The sequence below is a fragment of the Malus sylvestris genome, chromosome 8 (assembly GCF_916048215.2).
Source record: "Malus sylvestris chromosome 8, drMalSylv7.2, whole genome shotgun sequence".
NCBI lineage: Eukaryota > Viridiplantae > Streptophyta > Magnoliopsida > Rosales > Rosaceae > Malus > Malus sylvestris.
Genome location: NC_062267.1, coordinates 1,758,380 through 1,771,235, shown reverse-complemented (window position 1 = coordinate 1,771,235; position 12,856 = coordinate 1,758,380). Strand labels below are relative to the sequence as shown.

The 12,856-nt window shown below is 34.6% G+C and overlaps 1 protein-coding gene and 1 long non-coding RNA gene across 4 annotated transcripts in view; one reads left to right on the top strand and one right to left on the bottom strand.

The window, feature by feature from the left end:
- The window catches only part of LOC126631726 (MDIS1-interacting receptor like kinase 2-like), a 29,638-nt gene that overhangs the window by 12,753 nt on the left and 4,029 nt on the right, over positions 1-12,856 (top strand). The gene's annotated exons all lie outside the window — the stretch shown is intronic.
- Positions 10,675-12,850, bottom strand: LOC126631733 (uncharacterized). Its single transcript, XR_007626446.1, has 7 exons — positions 12,778-12,850; positions 12,427-12,489; positions 11,851-11,994; positions 11,563-11,706; positions 11,275-11,418; positions 11,050-11,130; positions 10,675-10,761 (listed from the first exon to the last, which is right to left on the bottom strand). It is a non-coding gene; the product is annotated as an uncharacterized LOC126631733 (long non-coding RNA).

Here is a 12,856-nt window from a genome sequence, read left to right as displayed (position 1 = left end):
GGGGCATAATATGGCCTCCTATTTAAGTTTTTGCTAAAGATATTTAATTAATAAGAATACACCAAACAAAGCAACTCTTCAAAATCACCAAATTTATATTAAGTCTTTTTCTAAAAGGGGGCATGTACGGGGCAGGTCCATATTATTTTATATATAAAACGGGACGGGGGCGGGTACAAGTAAACAGAGGGGCAAGGCGGGTCCAATATTATGAAGACACGGCCCCCGGCCCGAACCGTATCCAATAAAGTGTCGTCTCACGTACACACACTCAAATCTCACACACACACACATCACATCACTTTCTCAAAGACTCTCACAGACTCGAACTGAAACTCTTCTCCTCAGTCCTCCCTTTCAATCTCTTTCTCCCAGAGTCCAAACTGACTTTTATCCCTCTCGATTCTCAATCTATCTCTGTCAAACTCGAAGGGACGAATGACGAAGTCAGTCTCTCTCTGTCGAACTTGAGGGGACGAACAATGAAGTCAAACAACTTGAAACGAAGAATCAGTCATCTCCTCTATTTTTCAGTTTCAAGGTATTATGTTTTAGGGATTTAGAATTGAAAATTAAATTATGGTTTCCTAGGGATTTTGTTAGGTTCTTGAATTTTGACTTTTATTCTGTTCCAATTTCAAATCTTTTGTTTGATTGAATTTGAATATTCTGTTGAATATTTTTAATTATATTATGTAAACTAGATTTGAATGTTTCATTTGGTCTTTTCGTTTTATTTACAAGACTGCCACTACTGGGTTTATCGAATTAGGCTGGATTACAAGTATCTGAGCCCAATGAAAGTATTGGTCCAGTGGAAGACTTCATTGTGAGGAGTGCATTTTGTAATCAAGAAATTCAGAATGTATAATTTATCTGCGTTGGCCTTTCACTTAGAATTGCTCACCCTTGTTTCACTTAGAATTATAATAAGCTTCCTCTGGTAGGAATGGCATGTGGGTTCGTTGTTGTTGTTTAACTTTTATATCTTTCAAACATAATCTTTCATTTAATTTTCAATCTCGCAGCAACGTGTGGGCACTAATTTCTAGTGAGTCCCTAAGTTATACTTATAACATATGTTTCTCTTACATGTGTTGGTTTATAATTGATTATAGTTTGTTAGATGACTTTAGAGTATTCCTTGAAGCTTGTGAATGTGATCCTCAACGGCTCTAATTTAGGAGAAATTATATCATCAAGACACAAAAATTCACACCTACCCCGCGCCCTTGATTCCCAGATCTACACCTACCCAACTCTCTAGTCATATCCTTTCTCTTTTTGGCTCTAGTCCAATTTTGGATAGGAGAACTTCTCCTAATTTAGGTGACTTAATTTCAGCACCTTCACGATAAAATCTGCACATTGGTGACTTTGCTTAATAACGTTATTCTCTTATTTTGATACAACGATATATCTATACTAGGGTTTTTATTACAAGAACAAACATTTTTTTATTTACCAAACACAATTAAGGACTCATAAAAGTTGAACATAATACCTTTTATTTATAAATAAAGAGATAAACATCATTACACAATATGTGTTACAACTGATTCTTAATAATCTTTAGATGATTGCCCTAAAGAGATAAAACGTAAAGTTCACCAGCATTACAACTTACAACTGATTCTTTAGATTATTTGATAAATTTGAACATAAAAATAAATGAGAAATGAAGAAGAGGGGTTGATATAGTGATATTTGAGAAGAAGAAAGATTGACAATTACACACATCCGGGATAACCGTTCGAATGAGTGGAAGAGGATCTTCTTTGGGTTCATTTTGTGGAAATCCTAGAGATCCCTACATTTTAGCCGTTCATCGTACATCATGCGGTCAGTTTTCGTCGGATGTTATTTGCGTTTAATTTTAAATAAAAAAAGTCAAATAATTTCTGACCGTACAATGCACGATGAATGATTAAGATGTGAAGATCATTAGGAATAGGATCCCCACAATTTAGATCCAAATGGGATTCAAATCCAGAAGGAGTGGGGTGGGCTCCATAAAACAAAGTGGTGCACTGTACTAGCTGGCGACAATTGAAGACTTTTGACTTGGAGTGAGTCAATTGATGGAAGACTCCGTCAAGAGGAAAAATTATTAATTGGAAAAACTTTTTCGTAGTCTGAGAGACACTGAGTCATGAAGATGTAATTTTCTTGTGGAAAACAAAATATTTTGTCACAGTCATATGAAATAAAGGAGAATACTAAAAATAAAACTGGAAGTATCAATTAAGATCATCAAGTTCTTATTCTTTGAAGAAAATATTTGAAATAAATTACCAAATTGCATTTATGGCCCTTGACTTGGACTTTGGCCAAATTGCCAAACTGTATTGATGGAAGACTCGAACATCGACTCTTTTTTTTCTTTTTCTTTTTCAAACAATATATTTGTTTAATTAGGTAGCTGACAAAATTCGAACCCACTTTGTGATACAAGGGCAACAATCCTCTTCACCACTGTATTAGATGGCCACTTGCAACTCTAAAATCGACTTGAACTTTGGCCAATTTGCCAAATTGCATTTATATAAAAGACTCCAAAGTTATCCAAGTTACCAAAGTGCATTTATAAAATACTCCAAAGTCATCCAAGTTGCCAAATTACATTTGTGGAACTCCAAGGACCATATACAATGATTGGTTTAAAACTCAAATTTTGAGTTTCAAAATGTTAAGACTTGCTTTTGGGCCAAATTCTCACCGACCCTCCCAAAAAAAATAAAAAATTGAGCCAAGGATAGTGGTGGCCCCAGCTCCAATGCGTGAACGCGCCTACAAAGTGCCCAGCTGTAGCTAAGCAACGCGTCAGAAACATCTCATGCGACAAGTCTTCAACTCCTGGGTCCCAATGACTGGAAATGATGAGCAATTGGTTGATCCAACGGTCTATAGTCAAATTTTTTGAAATCAAATTTATAATTAAATTAAATCGAACGGTTGAATTCTTATATTAAATTAACTGTAAAAAAAGATCTAACGATCCAAAATTAAATTCAACAGCTAAAACATTTAAAAGAAATTATTTAAATCAAAATTCATCCAAAAACTCTATAAATACATGTATTTGTTCAAATATCCACCCAAAATTCACTTTTCTCAAACAATTCTTCCATTTTTTCTACCGACTTCCAAAATTTTCAAGATGGCAAAATATCATGTTAGAAGGACCCTTACAAGATAACATTCGATTTTGATGTAACGAGGGAGGACCCCAACAAAGATACTTCATATAGGAAGAAATTATTCCGCGACAAGGAAGCGGAAATTAAGAAGGAATGCCGTAAGGAATACCTTTGAGGATGATGACCAATATAATTTCTATTACCCAAGTCCACCACGAAATCCACCACAAATTCAAGGACCAAGTCAACCAAATGTTGATGAGTGAGTATTATTAATATTAGTAATTGTTGTAATTCTTATGTAGTATTTTACTTATCGTTTATTAATCTTTATTTAGTGTTTTAATTATGTTTGTATTATTAATTGTTGTAAGATTGAAGCATACTATATAGAACTATTTCAGGTTTCAAAGTTTTAATCCTCATCTTTATAAAAATGTAATTATTGTTCCATGACTTCCATGTTTCAAGGGACAAGTTTATCAGAATTTAAATATTTTTTTAAGTTAAAATGTTCACAAAAATAAATCAAGATAATTTACATAAATTTTACTTTAAAAAAAATAATAGACAAAAAATTAAGCTAAAATCATTCTTTAATGATCTCAGCCTAAATTTTTTAACCAAAACTATTGGAGGATAAGAGTTATTTTTGAGTTAAAACCTAAATTTTTTTATACAACACAATCATGGAGGTAGATTTCGGGCTAGTCTGGGGTTGCTGTAATTTTTTTTTATTCAAAACTTCTTCTGATGTACTATGAGAATAAATAGCTGTGAAAAAAACAGGTAAGTATAATGGTAAATTATAGTTCCAATTTCAATTCTTTTGTTTGATTGAATTTGAATATTCTGTTGAATATTTTTAATTATATCATGTGAACTGGATTTGAATGTTTCATGCAAATTAGATCAGTGGAGCGTTTCATGCAAATTGGCAGGTTATGAAACATGTATTCACCTTAAAGAGAACTGGGAGAAGGTTGTGATTCCTGCGAACACTTGTGTTCTGACTTACAATGATAATTGGACCCGTGTTCAATTTGTGCAGTTGAACTTGTTGTTGTGAATCTGTGTTGCCTGCTCTAAAAATTCAGTTTCCCCCCCCCAAAAAAGGACCCGTGGACCCGGTCCAACAGATCTGGTTCCTGTATTAAAATTTGATGTACCTGCCCCAACTCGATCATTTTCTTTTAAACCCGAATCTTGTCCGGTCCCTTCAAATTTGGACCCGCCTGTCCTGTGGCTAGCCCTACTTCAAAGTCACCAAATTTATACTACCTACCTCCAATACTACCAATTCCACACCACCTCCCTTTCTTGTGGGAATTTTATTATAGAACACGTGCTTGTTTATGCATTGTTTGTTGCACACCAACTACATGCAACCAATGTGGCATCTAACTCCTTCCTCAGTGCTCCTTTTTTTTTTTTTTTTCAAACGAACTCCTCCCTCCGCATTCAAATGTTTCAATATTGAACATATCCAAATTTTGCCACGTGGAAAATCAATGAGGAAGGAAAGGGAGGGTGAAGTGATAAGACATTGGGTGCGCTTAGTAACACTCAAAAGAAATTGCACTATTCATGTTGCATATGGAATGGGCCCTCGATTTCGAGCTAATTACATATGTGCCATTTGGTCTTTTCGTTTTATCTACAAGACTGCCACTGCTGGGTTTATCGAATTAGACTCGATTACAAGTATCTGAGGCCAATGAAAGTATTGGTCCAGTGGAAGACTTCATTGTGAGGAGTGCATTTTGTAATCAAGAAATTCAGAATGTATAATTTATCTGTGTTGGCCTTTCACTTAGAATTACTCACCTCTGTTCCACTTAGAATTATAATAAGCTTCTTCAGGTCGGATTGGCATGTGGGTTCGTTGTTGTTGTTTAACTTTTATATCTTTCAAACATAATCTTTCATTTAATTTTCAATCTTGCAGTAACGTGTGGGCACTAATTTCTAGTGAGTCCCTAAGTTATAACATATGCTTCTCTTACATGTGTTGGTTTATAATTGATTATAGTTTGTTAGACGACTTTAGAGTATTCCTTGAAGCTTGTGAATGTGATCCTCAACGGCTCTAATTTAGGAGAAATTATATCATCAAGACACAAAAATTCACACCTACTCCACGCCCTTGATTCCCAGATCTACACCTACCCAACTCTCTGGTCATATCCTTTCTCTTTTTGGCTCTAGTCCAATTTTGGATAGGAGAACTTCTCCTAAGTTAGGTGACTTAATTTCAGCACCTTCATGATAAAATCTGCACATTGGTGACTTTGCTTAATAACGTTATTCTCTTATTTTGATACAACGATATATCTATACTAGGATTTTTATTACAAGAACAAACATTTTTTTATTTACCAAACACAATTAAGGACTCAACTTTTTCGAGAAGCTGTTTTAAAAAAAAAAAATTAAGCAACCCCAATCTGACCATAATTAAGTTTTCAAAAATATTAATGCTCATAGAAGTTGAACATAATACCTTTTATTTATAAATAAAGAGATAAACATCATTACACAGTATGTGTTACAACTTACAACTGATTCTTAATAATCTTTAGATGATTGCCCCAAAGAGATAAAACGTAAAGTTCACCAGCATTACAACTTACAACTGATTCTTTAGATTATTTGATAAATTTGAACATAAAAATAAATTAGAAATGAAGAAGAGGGGTTGATATAGTGATATTTGAAAAGAAGAAAGATTGACAATTACACACATCCGGGATAACCGTTTGAATGAGTGAAAGAGGATCTTCTCCGGGTTCACTTTGTGGGAATCTTACATATCCCTACTATCTAGTCATTCATCATATATCGTGTGGTCAATTTTCGTCAGATACTATTTACGTTTAATTTTAAATTAAAAAAATCAAATAATTTCTGACCGCACAATGCACGATAAATGATTAAGATATGAAGATCATTATGAATAAGATCCTCATAATTTGAATCCGGATAGGATTCAAATCCAGAAGGAGTGGGGTGGGCTCCATAAAACAAAGTGGTGCACTGTACTAGCTGACGACAATTGAAGACTTTTGACTTGGAGTGAGTCAATTGATGGAAGACTCCGTCAAGAGGAAAAATTATTAATTGGAAAAACTTTTTCGTAGTCTGAGAGACACTGAGTCATGAAGATGTAATTTTCTTGTGGAAAACAAAATATTTTGTCACAGTCATATGAAATAAAGGAGAATACTAAAAATAAAACTGGAAGTATCAATTAAGATCATCAAGCTCTTATTCTATGAAGAAAATATTTGAAATAAATTACCAAATTGCATTTATGGCCCTTGACTTGGACTTTGGCCAAATTGCCAAACCGTATTGATGGAAGACTTGAACATTGACTCTTTTTTTTTTCTTTTTCTTTTTCAAACAATAGATTTGTTTAATTAGGTAGCTGACAAGATTCGAACCCACTCTGTAGTGCAAGAGCAACATTCCTCTTCACCACTGTGGTAGAGGGCAACTTGCTACTCTAAAATTGACTTAGACTTTGGCCAAAATGCCAAATTGCATTTATATAAAAGACTCCAAAGTAGGGGTGGGCACGGTTTGGTTTGGTGCGGTTTTGAGTGAAACCAAAACCGAAACCAAAATTGTTTGCGGTTTGGTTCGGTGCGGTTTTGAAGCCAAAACCGAAATGAAACCAAATCGTTTGGTTCGGTTCGGTGCGGTTTCAAACGGTTTCGGTTTGGTTTTTAAGAAAAAATGTACAATTTGAAATTAAACATATTAATAAGCATTTCCCAGTAGCAATAGGAAAAAGACATTTGTTATATAAACAATTAGCATGTTGCATGCAGTTGTGATGTTAAAATATGTTTGTGCAACAAAAAGGTGTCCCGTACAAAGTATAACATAAAACAAGTTGAATAACTTTGAATTCATTAAACATGAGTGAAACTTTCATACTAGAATATGTGATATCATGCTTCAAATGAGTGGACTTCATTAGATCATTGTTCGACTCTTGATAACAAGATTAGTCCACCCTTGTACATATATGTGTGTGTGTGTGTGTGTGTGATGGTATAAAATAACAAAGGTCCTTGAAGTTAATGAACGAAAGAAAGTGATGAATGATGATATTCCAGTGTGGTTGTGTCCATACTAAGTGCATGGATTCTAACAAACAACCAATTAAAACATGAAATTTAATATGGACATTTAATTAAATGTTTATTAATATTTGCGGTGCGGTTCGGTTTCGATGCGGTTTTCAAAAGCCAAAACCGAAACCAAACCGTTTTCTATGTTGCGGTTCGGTTTCAAAACCAAAACCGTTCCAAAACCGCAAAACCAAACCATTCGGTGCGGTTCGATTTGGTTCGTGTTTCGGTTTCGGTTTTCGGTTCTAAGTGCCCACCCCTACTCCAAAGTTATCCAAGTTACCAAATTGCATTTATAAAAGACTCCAAAGTCATCCAAGTTGCCAAATTACATTTGTGGAACTCCAAGGACCATATACAATGATTGGTTTAAAACTCAAATTTTGAGTTTGAAAATGTTAAAACTTGCTTTTGGGCCAAATTCTCACCTCCCCTCCATAAAAAAAAAAAAAAAAAATTAATGAAAAGGACATGAAAACTTTGAGTTTTAACGATAAGGACAAAATAAAGGGTAAAGTGAATAGTACCATGATTGACTTTTTAGTGTAAAAATATGGTTTTTCGTTAAAGTGAACAGTACCGTGGGCTTTTCGTTAACACTCCCAAAAAAAAGAAAATTAATGAAAATGGCATGAAAACTTTGAGTTTTAACGATAATGACAAAATAAATGGTAAAGTGAATAGTACCATGATTGACTTTTTAGTGTAAAAATATGATTTTTTGTTAAAATGAACAGTACCGTGGACTTTTCGTTAACACTTACTTAAAAAAGAGAGCCAAGGAGAGTGATTGCCCTAGCTCCAACGCGTGAACACGCCTACAAAGTGCCAAGCTATAGCTAAGCAACGCATCAGAAACATCTCATGCAACAAGTCATCAACTCCTGGGTCCCAGTGACTGGAAATGATGAGCAATTGGTTGATCCAACAGTACATATTCAAATTTTTTGAAATCAAATTTATAATTAAATTAAATTGAACGGCTGAATTCTTATATTAAATTAACTGTAAAAAAAGATCTAACGGTCCAAAATTAAATTCAACGGCTAAAACATTTAAAAGAAATTATTTAAATCAAAATTCATCCAAAAACTCTATAAATACATTAATTTGTTCAAACATTTACCCAAAATTCACTTTCCTCAAACAATTCTTCCATTTTTCTACCGACTTCCAAAAATTTCAAGATGACAAAATATCATATTAGAAGGAGGACCCTTACAAGATGACATTTGATTTTGATGTAATGAGGGAGGACCCCAACAAATATACCTCAAATAGAAAGAAATTATTCCGCGACAAGCAAGCGGAAATTAAGGAATGCCGTAAGGAATACCTTTGAGGATGATGACCAATATAATGTCTATTACCCAAGTCCACCACGAAATCCACCACAAATTCAAGGACCAAGTCAACCAAATGTTGATGAGTATTATTAATATTAGTAATTGTTGTAATTCTTATGTAGTATTTTACTTATCGTTTATTAATCTTTATTTAGTGTTTTAATTATGTTTGTATTATTAATTATTGTAAGATTGAAGCATATAGAACTATTTCAAGTTTCAAAGTTGTAATCCTTATCTTAATAAAAATGTAATTATTGTTCCATGACTTCCATGTTTCAAGGGGCAGGTTTATCGGAATTTAAATATTTTTAAGTTAAAATGTTTATAAAAATAAATCAAGCTAATTTACATAAATTTTACTTTAAAAAAAATTACCGACAAAAAATTAAGCTAAAATCATTCTTTAATAATCTCAGCCTAAAATTTTTAACCAAAACTATTGGAGGATAAGAGTTATTTTTGAGTTAAAACCTAAATTTTTTTTATACAACACAATCATGGAGGTAGATTTCGGGCTAGTTTGGGGTTGCTGTAATTTTTTTTTTCTTTTCAAAACTTCTTCTGATGTACTGTGAAAATAAATAGTTGTGAAAAAAGTAGGTAAGTGTAATGGTAAATTATAGTGCTAAAAGTGCTTTTAGATAGAAAAGAAAAGAAAAAAAAAAGAAAAAAAAAAGAGAAGATAGGGTAGGATTGTCAATATGAAAGTTTCATTAATTGGTATTGTTCACCTTTGTCCTTTGGAAAAAAAAAAACACTTTTTTGAGAAGCATGTGTAGAGTTGCTTCTTTAGCTGTTTTAGACCTATGATTTGGAAAGAAAAAAAATATTATTTACCAAACACAATTAAAGATCCAACTTTTAAAAGAAAACTGCTTTTAAAAAATTTAAGCAACCCTAAACTAGCCATAATTAAGTTTCAAAATTATTAATGCTCGTAAAAGTTGAACACAATACCTTTTATTTATAAATACCACATGTTACGACTGATTCTTAATAATCTTTAGATGATTGCCCCAAAGAGATAAAACATAAAGTCCACTAGCATTTCTCAAATTTTCTTTTATTTGATAAGTTTGAACTTATGACACCAAACGGAATAACTTTAATGAGAAGAAAAAAAAAAAAATGAGATGTGAACAAGAGGGCAGGGCTGAGATAGTGATATTTGAGAAGACATATTGACAATTACGCACATTTGGGACTAAGTACATTGTATATTATAGGAAACAACCGTTAGAAGGAGAGGGATGGGCCCCATACAATTCCACACATTTGAGACAAAGACTTTGCCTTATCTTGTACGTACAAAACATTTTGCAAGTCTTGTATCTTTCTTCTCTCCCACCCCCTTTTTCGGGTTGAATTGATTTAATTACAAGAACGGGACTTAGTTGCTGAAAAATCAGCATCGAAGTTCTTTCCTAATTACAATAGCTCGTGGATGCCATTATAAATAAGCCCTAGGAGTAGAGCCTAATATGCACACGAAATTAAACACTAGTGGCCATGACATCTTTAGATTTTCATAAACTATGCCTTTTGGCTTATTGCCTTGTCTTATTCATACAACTTCTTTCGCCGCCAAGTTGCTCTGCTTTTGCTTCTGCTACTTCTACTACTGAAGCAGAAGCGCTTCTCAAATGGAAAGCCACCTTTCAAAATCATACCCGCCTGCAAAATCTCACATCGTGGACTTACCTACCCGCTCATACAAAAGCAGCCCCATGCTTCTGGACTGGTATTTCATGCAATGCTGTTGGAAGTGTCAGTGTGATAAACCTTACCAATTTCGGGATACAAGGTACGCTACATGAGTTTTCCTTCTTGTCTTTCCCCAATCTTCAATACCTCGATCTCAGCTACAATAATCTCTTTGATGTCATTCCAGCTCAGATCAGTTCCCTCTCCAAACTTATCTCTCTTGATCTTTCTAACAATTGGCTAAGTGGTTCAATCCCAACATCCCTCGGTGATCTCACAAAAATTACATTTCTCTATCTCTACCGTAATAATCTTTCTGGCACAATTTAAAAAAAGATAGGGAAATTGAAATCTCTTGTGGACCTAGAATTGTCTCATAACCAGCTCAACGGTTCAATCCCAACATCCCTAGGCCAGCTCACAAACCTTACCACTCTCTATCTCCATAGTAATAATCTTTCTGGCACTATTCCTAAAGAGATAGGGAATTTGAAATCTCTTGTGAACCTAGCATTGTATGAGAATCAGCTCAGCGGTTCAATCCCAACATCCCTCGGTGATCTCACAAACATTACATTTCTCTATCTCCACCGTAATAATCTTTCTGGCACTATTCCAAAAGAGATAGGGAATTTGAAATCTCTTGTGGACCTAGAATTGTCTTTTAACGAGCTCAATGGTTCAATCCCAACATCCCTGGGTGATCTCACAAACCTTACCACTCTCTATCTCAACAATAATAATCTTTCTAGCACAATTCCTAAAGAGATAGGGAAATTGAAATCTCTTGTGTACCTAGGATTATCTGACAACCAGTTGAGCGGTTCAATCCCAACATCCCTCGGTGATCTCACAAACATTACATTTCTCTATCTCCATCGTAATAATCTTTCTGGCACTATTCCAAAAGAGATAGGGAATTTGAAATCTCTTGTGGACCTAGAATTGTCTTTTAACGAGCTCAATGGTTCAATCCCAACATCCCTGGGTGATCTCACAAACCTTACCACTCTCTATCTCAACAATAATAATCTTTCTAGCACAATTCCTAAAGAGATAGGGAAATTGAAATCTCTTGTGTACCTAGGATTATCTGACAACCAGTTGAGCGGTTCAATCCCAACATCCCTCGGTGATCTCACAAACATTACATTTCTCTATCTCCACCGTAATAATCTTTCTGGCACTATTCCAAAAGAGATAGGGAATTTGAAATCTCTTGTGGACCTAGAATTGTCTTTTAACGAGCTCAATGGTTCAATCCCAACATCCCTGGGTGATCTCACAAACCTTACCACTCTCTATCTCAACAATAATAATCTTTCTAGCACAATTCCTAAAGAGATAGGGAAATTGAAATCTCTTGTGTACCTAGGATTATCTGACAACCAGTTGAGCGGTTCAATCCCAACATCCCTCGGTGATCTCACAAACATTACATTTCTCTATCTCCATCGTAATAATCTTTCTGGCACTATTCCAAAAGAGATAGGGAATTTGAAATCTCTTGTGGACCTAGAATTGTCTTTTAACGAGCTCAATGGTTCAATCCCAACATCCCTGGGTGATCTCACAAACCTTACCACTCTCTATCTCAACAATAATAATCTTTCTAGCACAATTCCTAAAGAGATAGGGAAATTGAAATCTCTTGTGTACCTAGGATTATCTGACAACCAGTTGAGCGGTTCAATCCCAACATCCCTCGGTGATCTCACAAACATTACATTTCTCTATCTCCACCGTAATAATCTTTCTGGCACTATTCCAAAAGAGATAGGGAATTTGAAATCTCTTGTGGACCTAGAATTGTCTTTTAACGAGCTCAATGGTTCAATCCCAACATCCCTGGGTGATCTCACAAACCTTACCACTCTCTATCTCAACAATAATAATCTTTCTAGCACAATTCCTAAAGAGATAGGGAAATTGAAATCTCTTGTGTACCTAGGATTATCTGACAACCAGTTGAGCGGTTCAATCCCAACATCCCTCGGTGATCTCACAAACATTACATTTCTCTATCTCCACCGTAATAATCTTTCTGACACTATTCCAAAAGAGATAGGGAATTTGAAATCTCTTGTGGACCTAGAATTGTCTTTTAACGAGCTCAATGGTTCAATCCCAACATCCCTGGGTGATCTCACAAACCTTACCACTCTCTATCTCAACAATAATAATCTTTCTAGCACAATTCCTAAAGAGATAGGGAAATTGAAATCTCTTGTGTACCTAGGATTATTTGACAACCAGTTGAGCGATTCAATCCCAACATCCCTAGGTCAGCTCATAAACCTTTCCATTCTCTATCTCTATCATAATAATCTTTCTGGCACTATTCCTAAAGAGATAGGGAATTTGAAATCTCTTGTGGACCTAAATTTGGGTGAGAATCAGCTTAGCGGTTCAATCTCAACATCCCTAGGTCAGCTCACAAACCTTACCACTCTCTATCTCCATAGTAATAATCTTTCTGGCACTATTCCTAAAGAGATAGGGAAATTGAAATCTCTTGTGG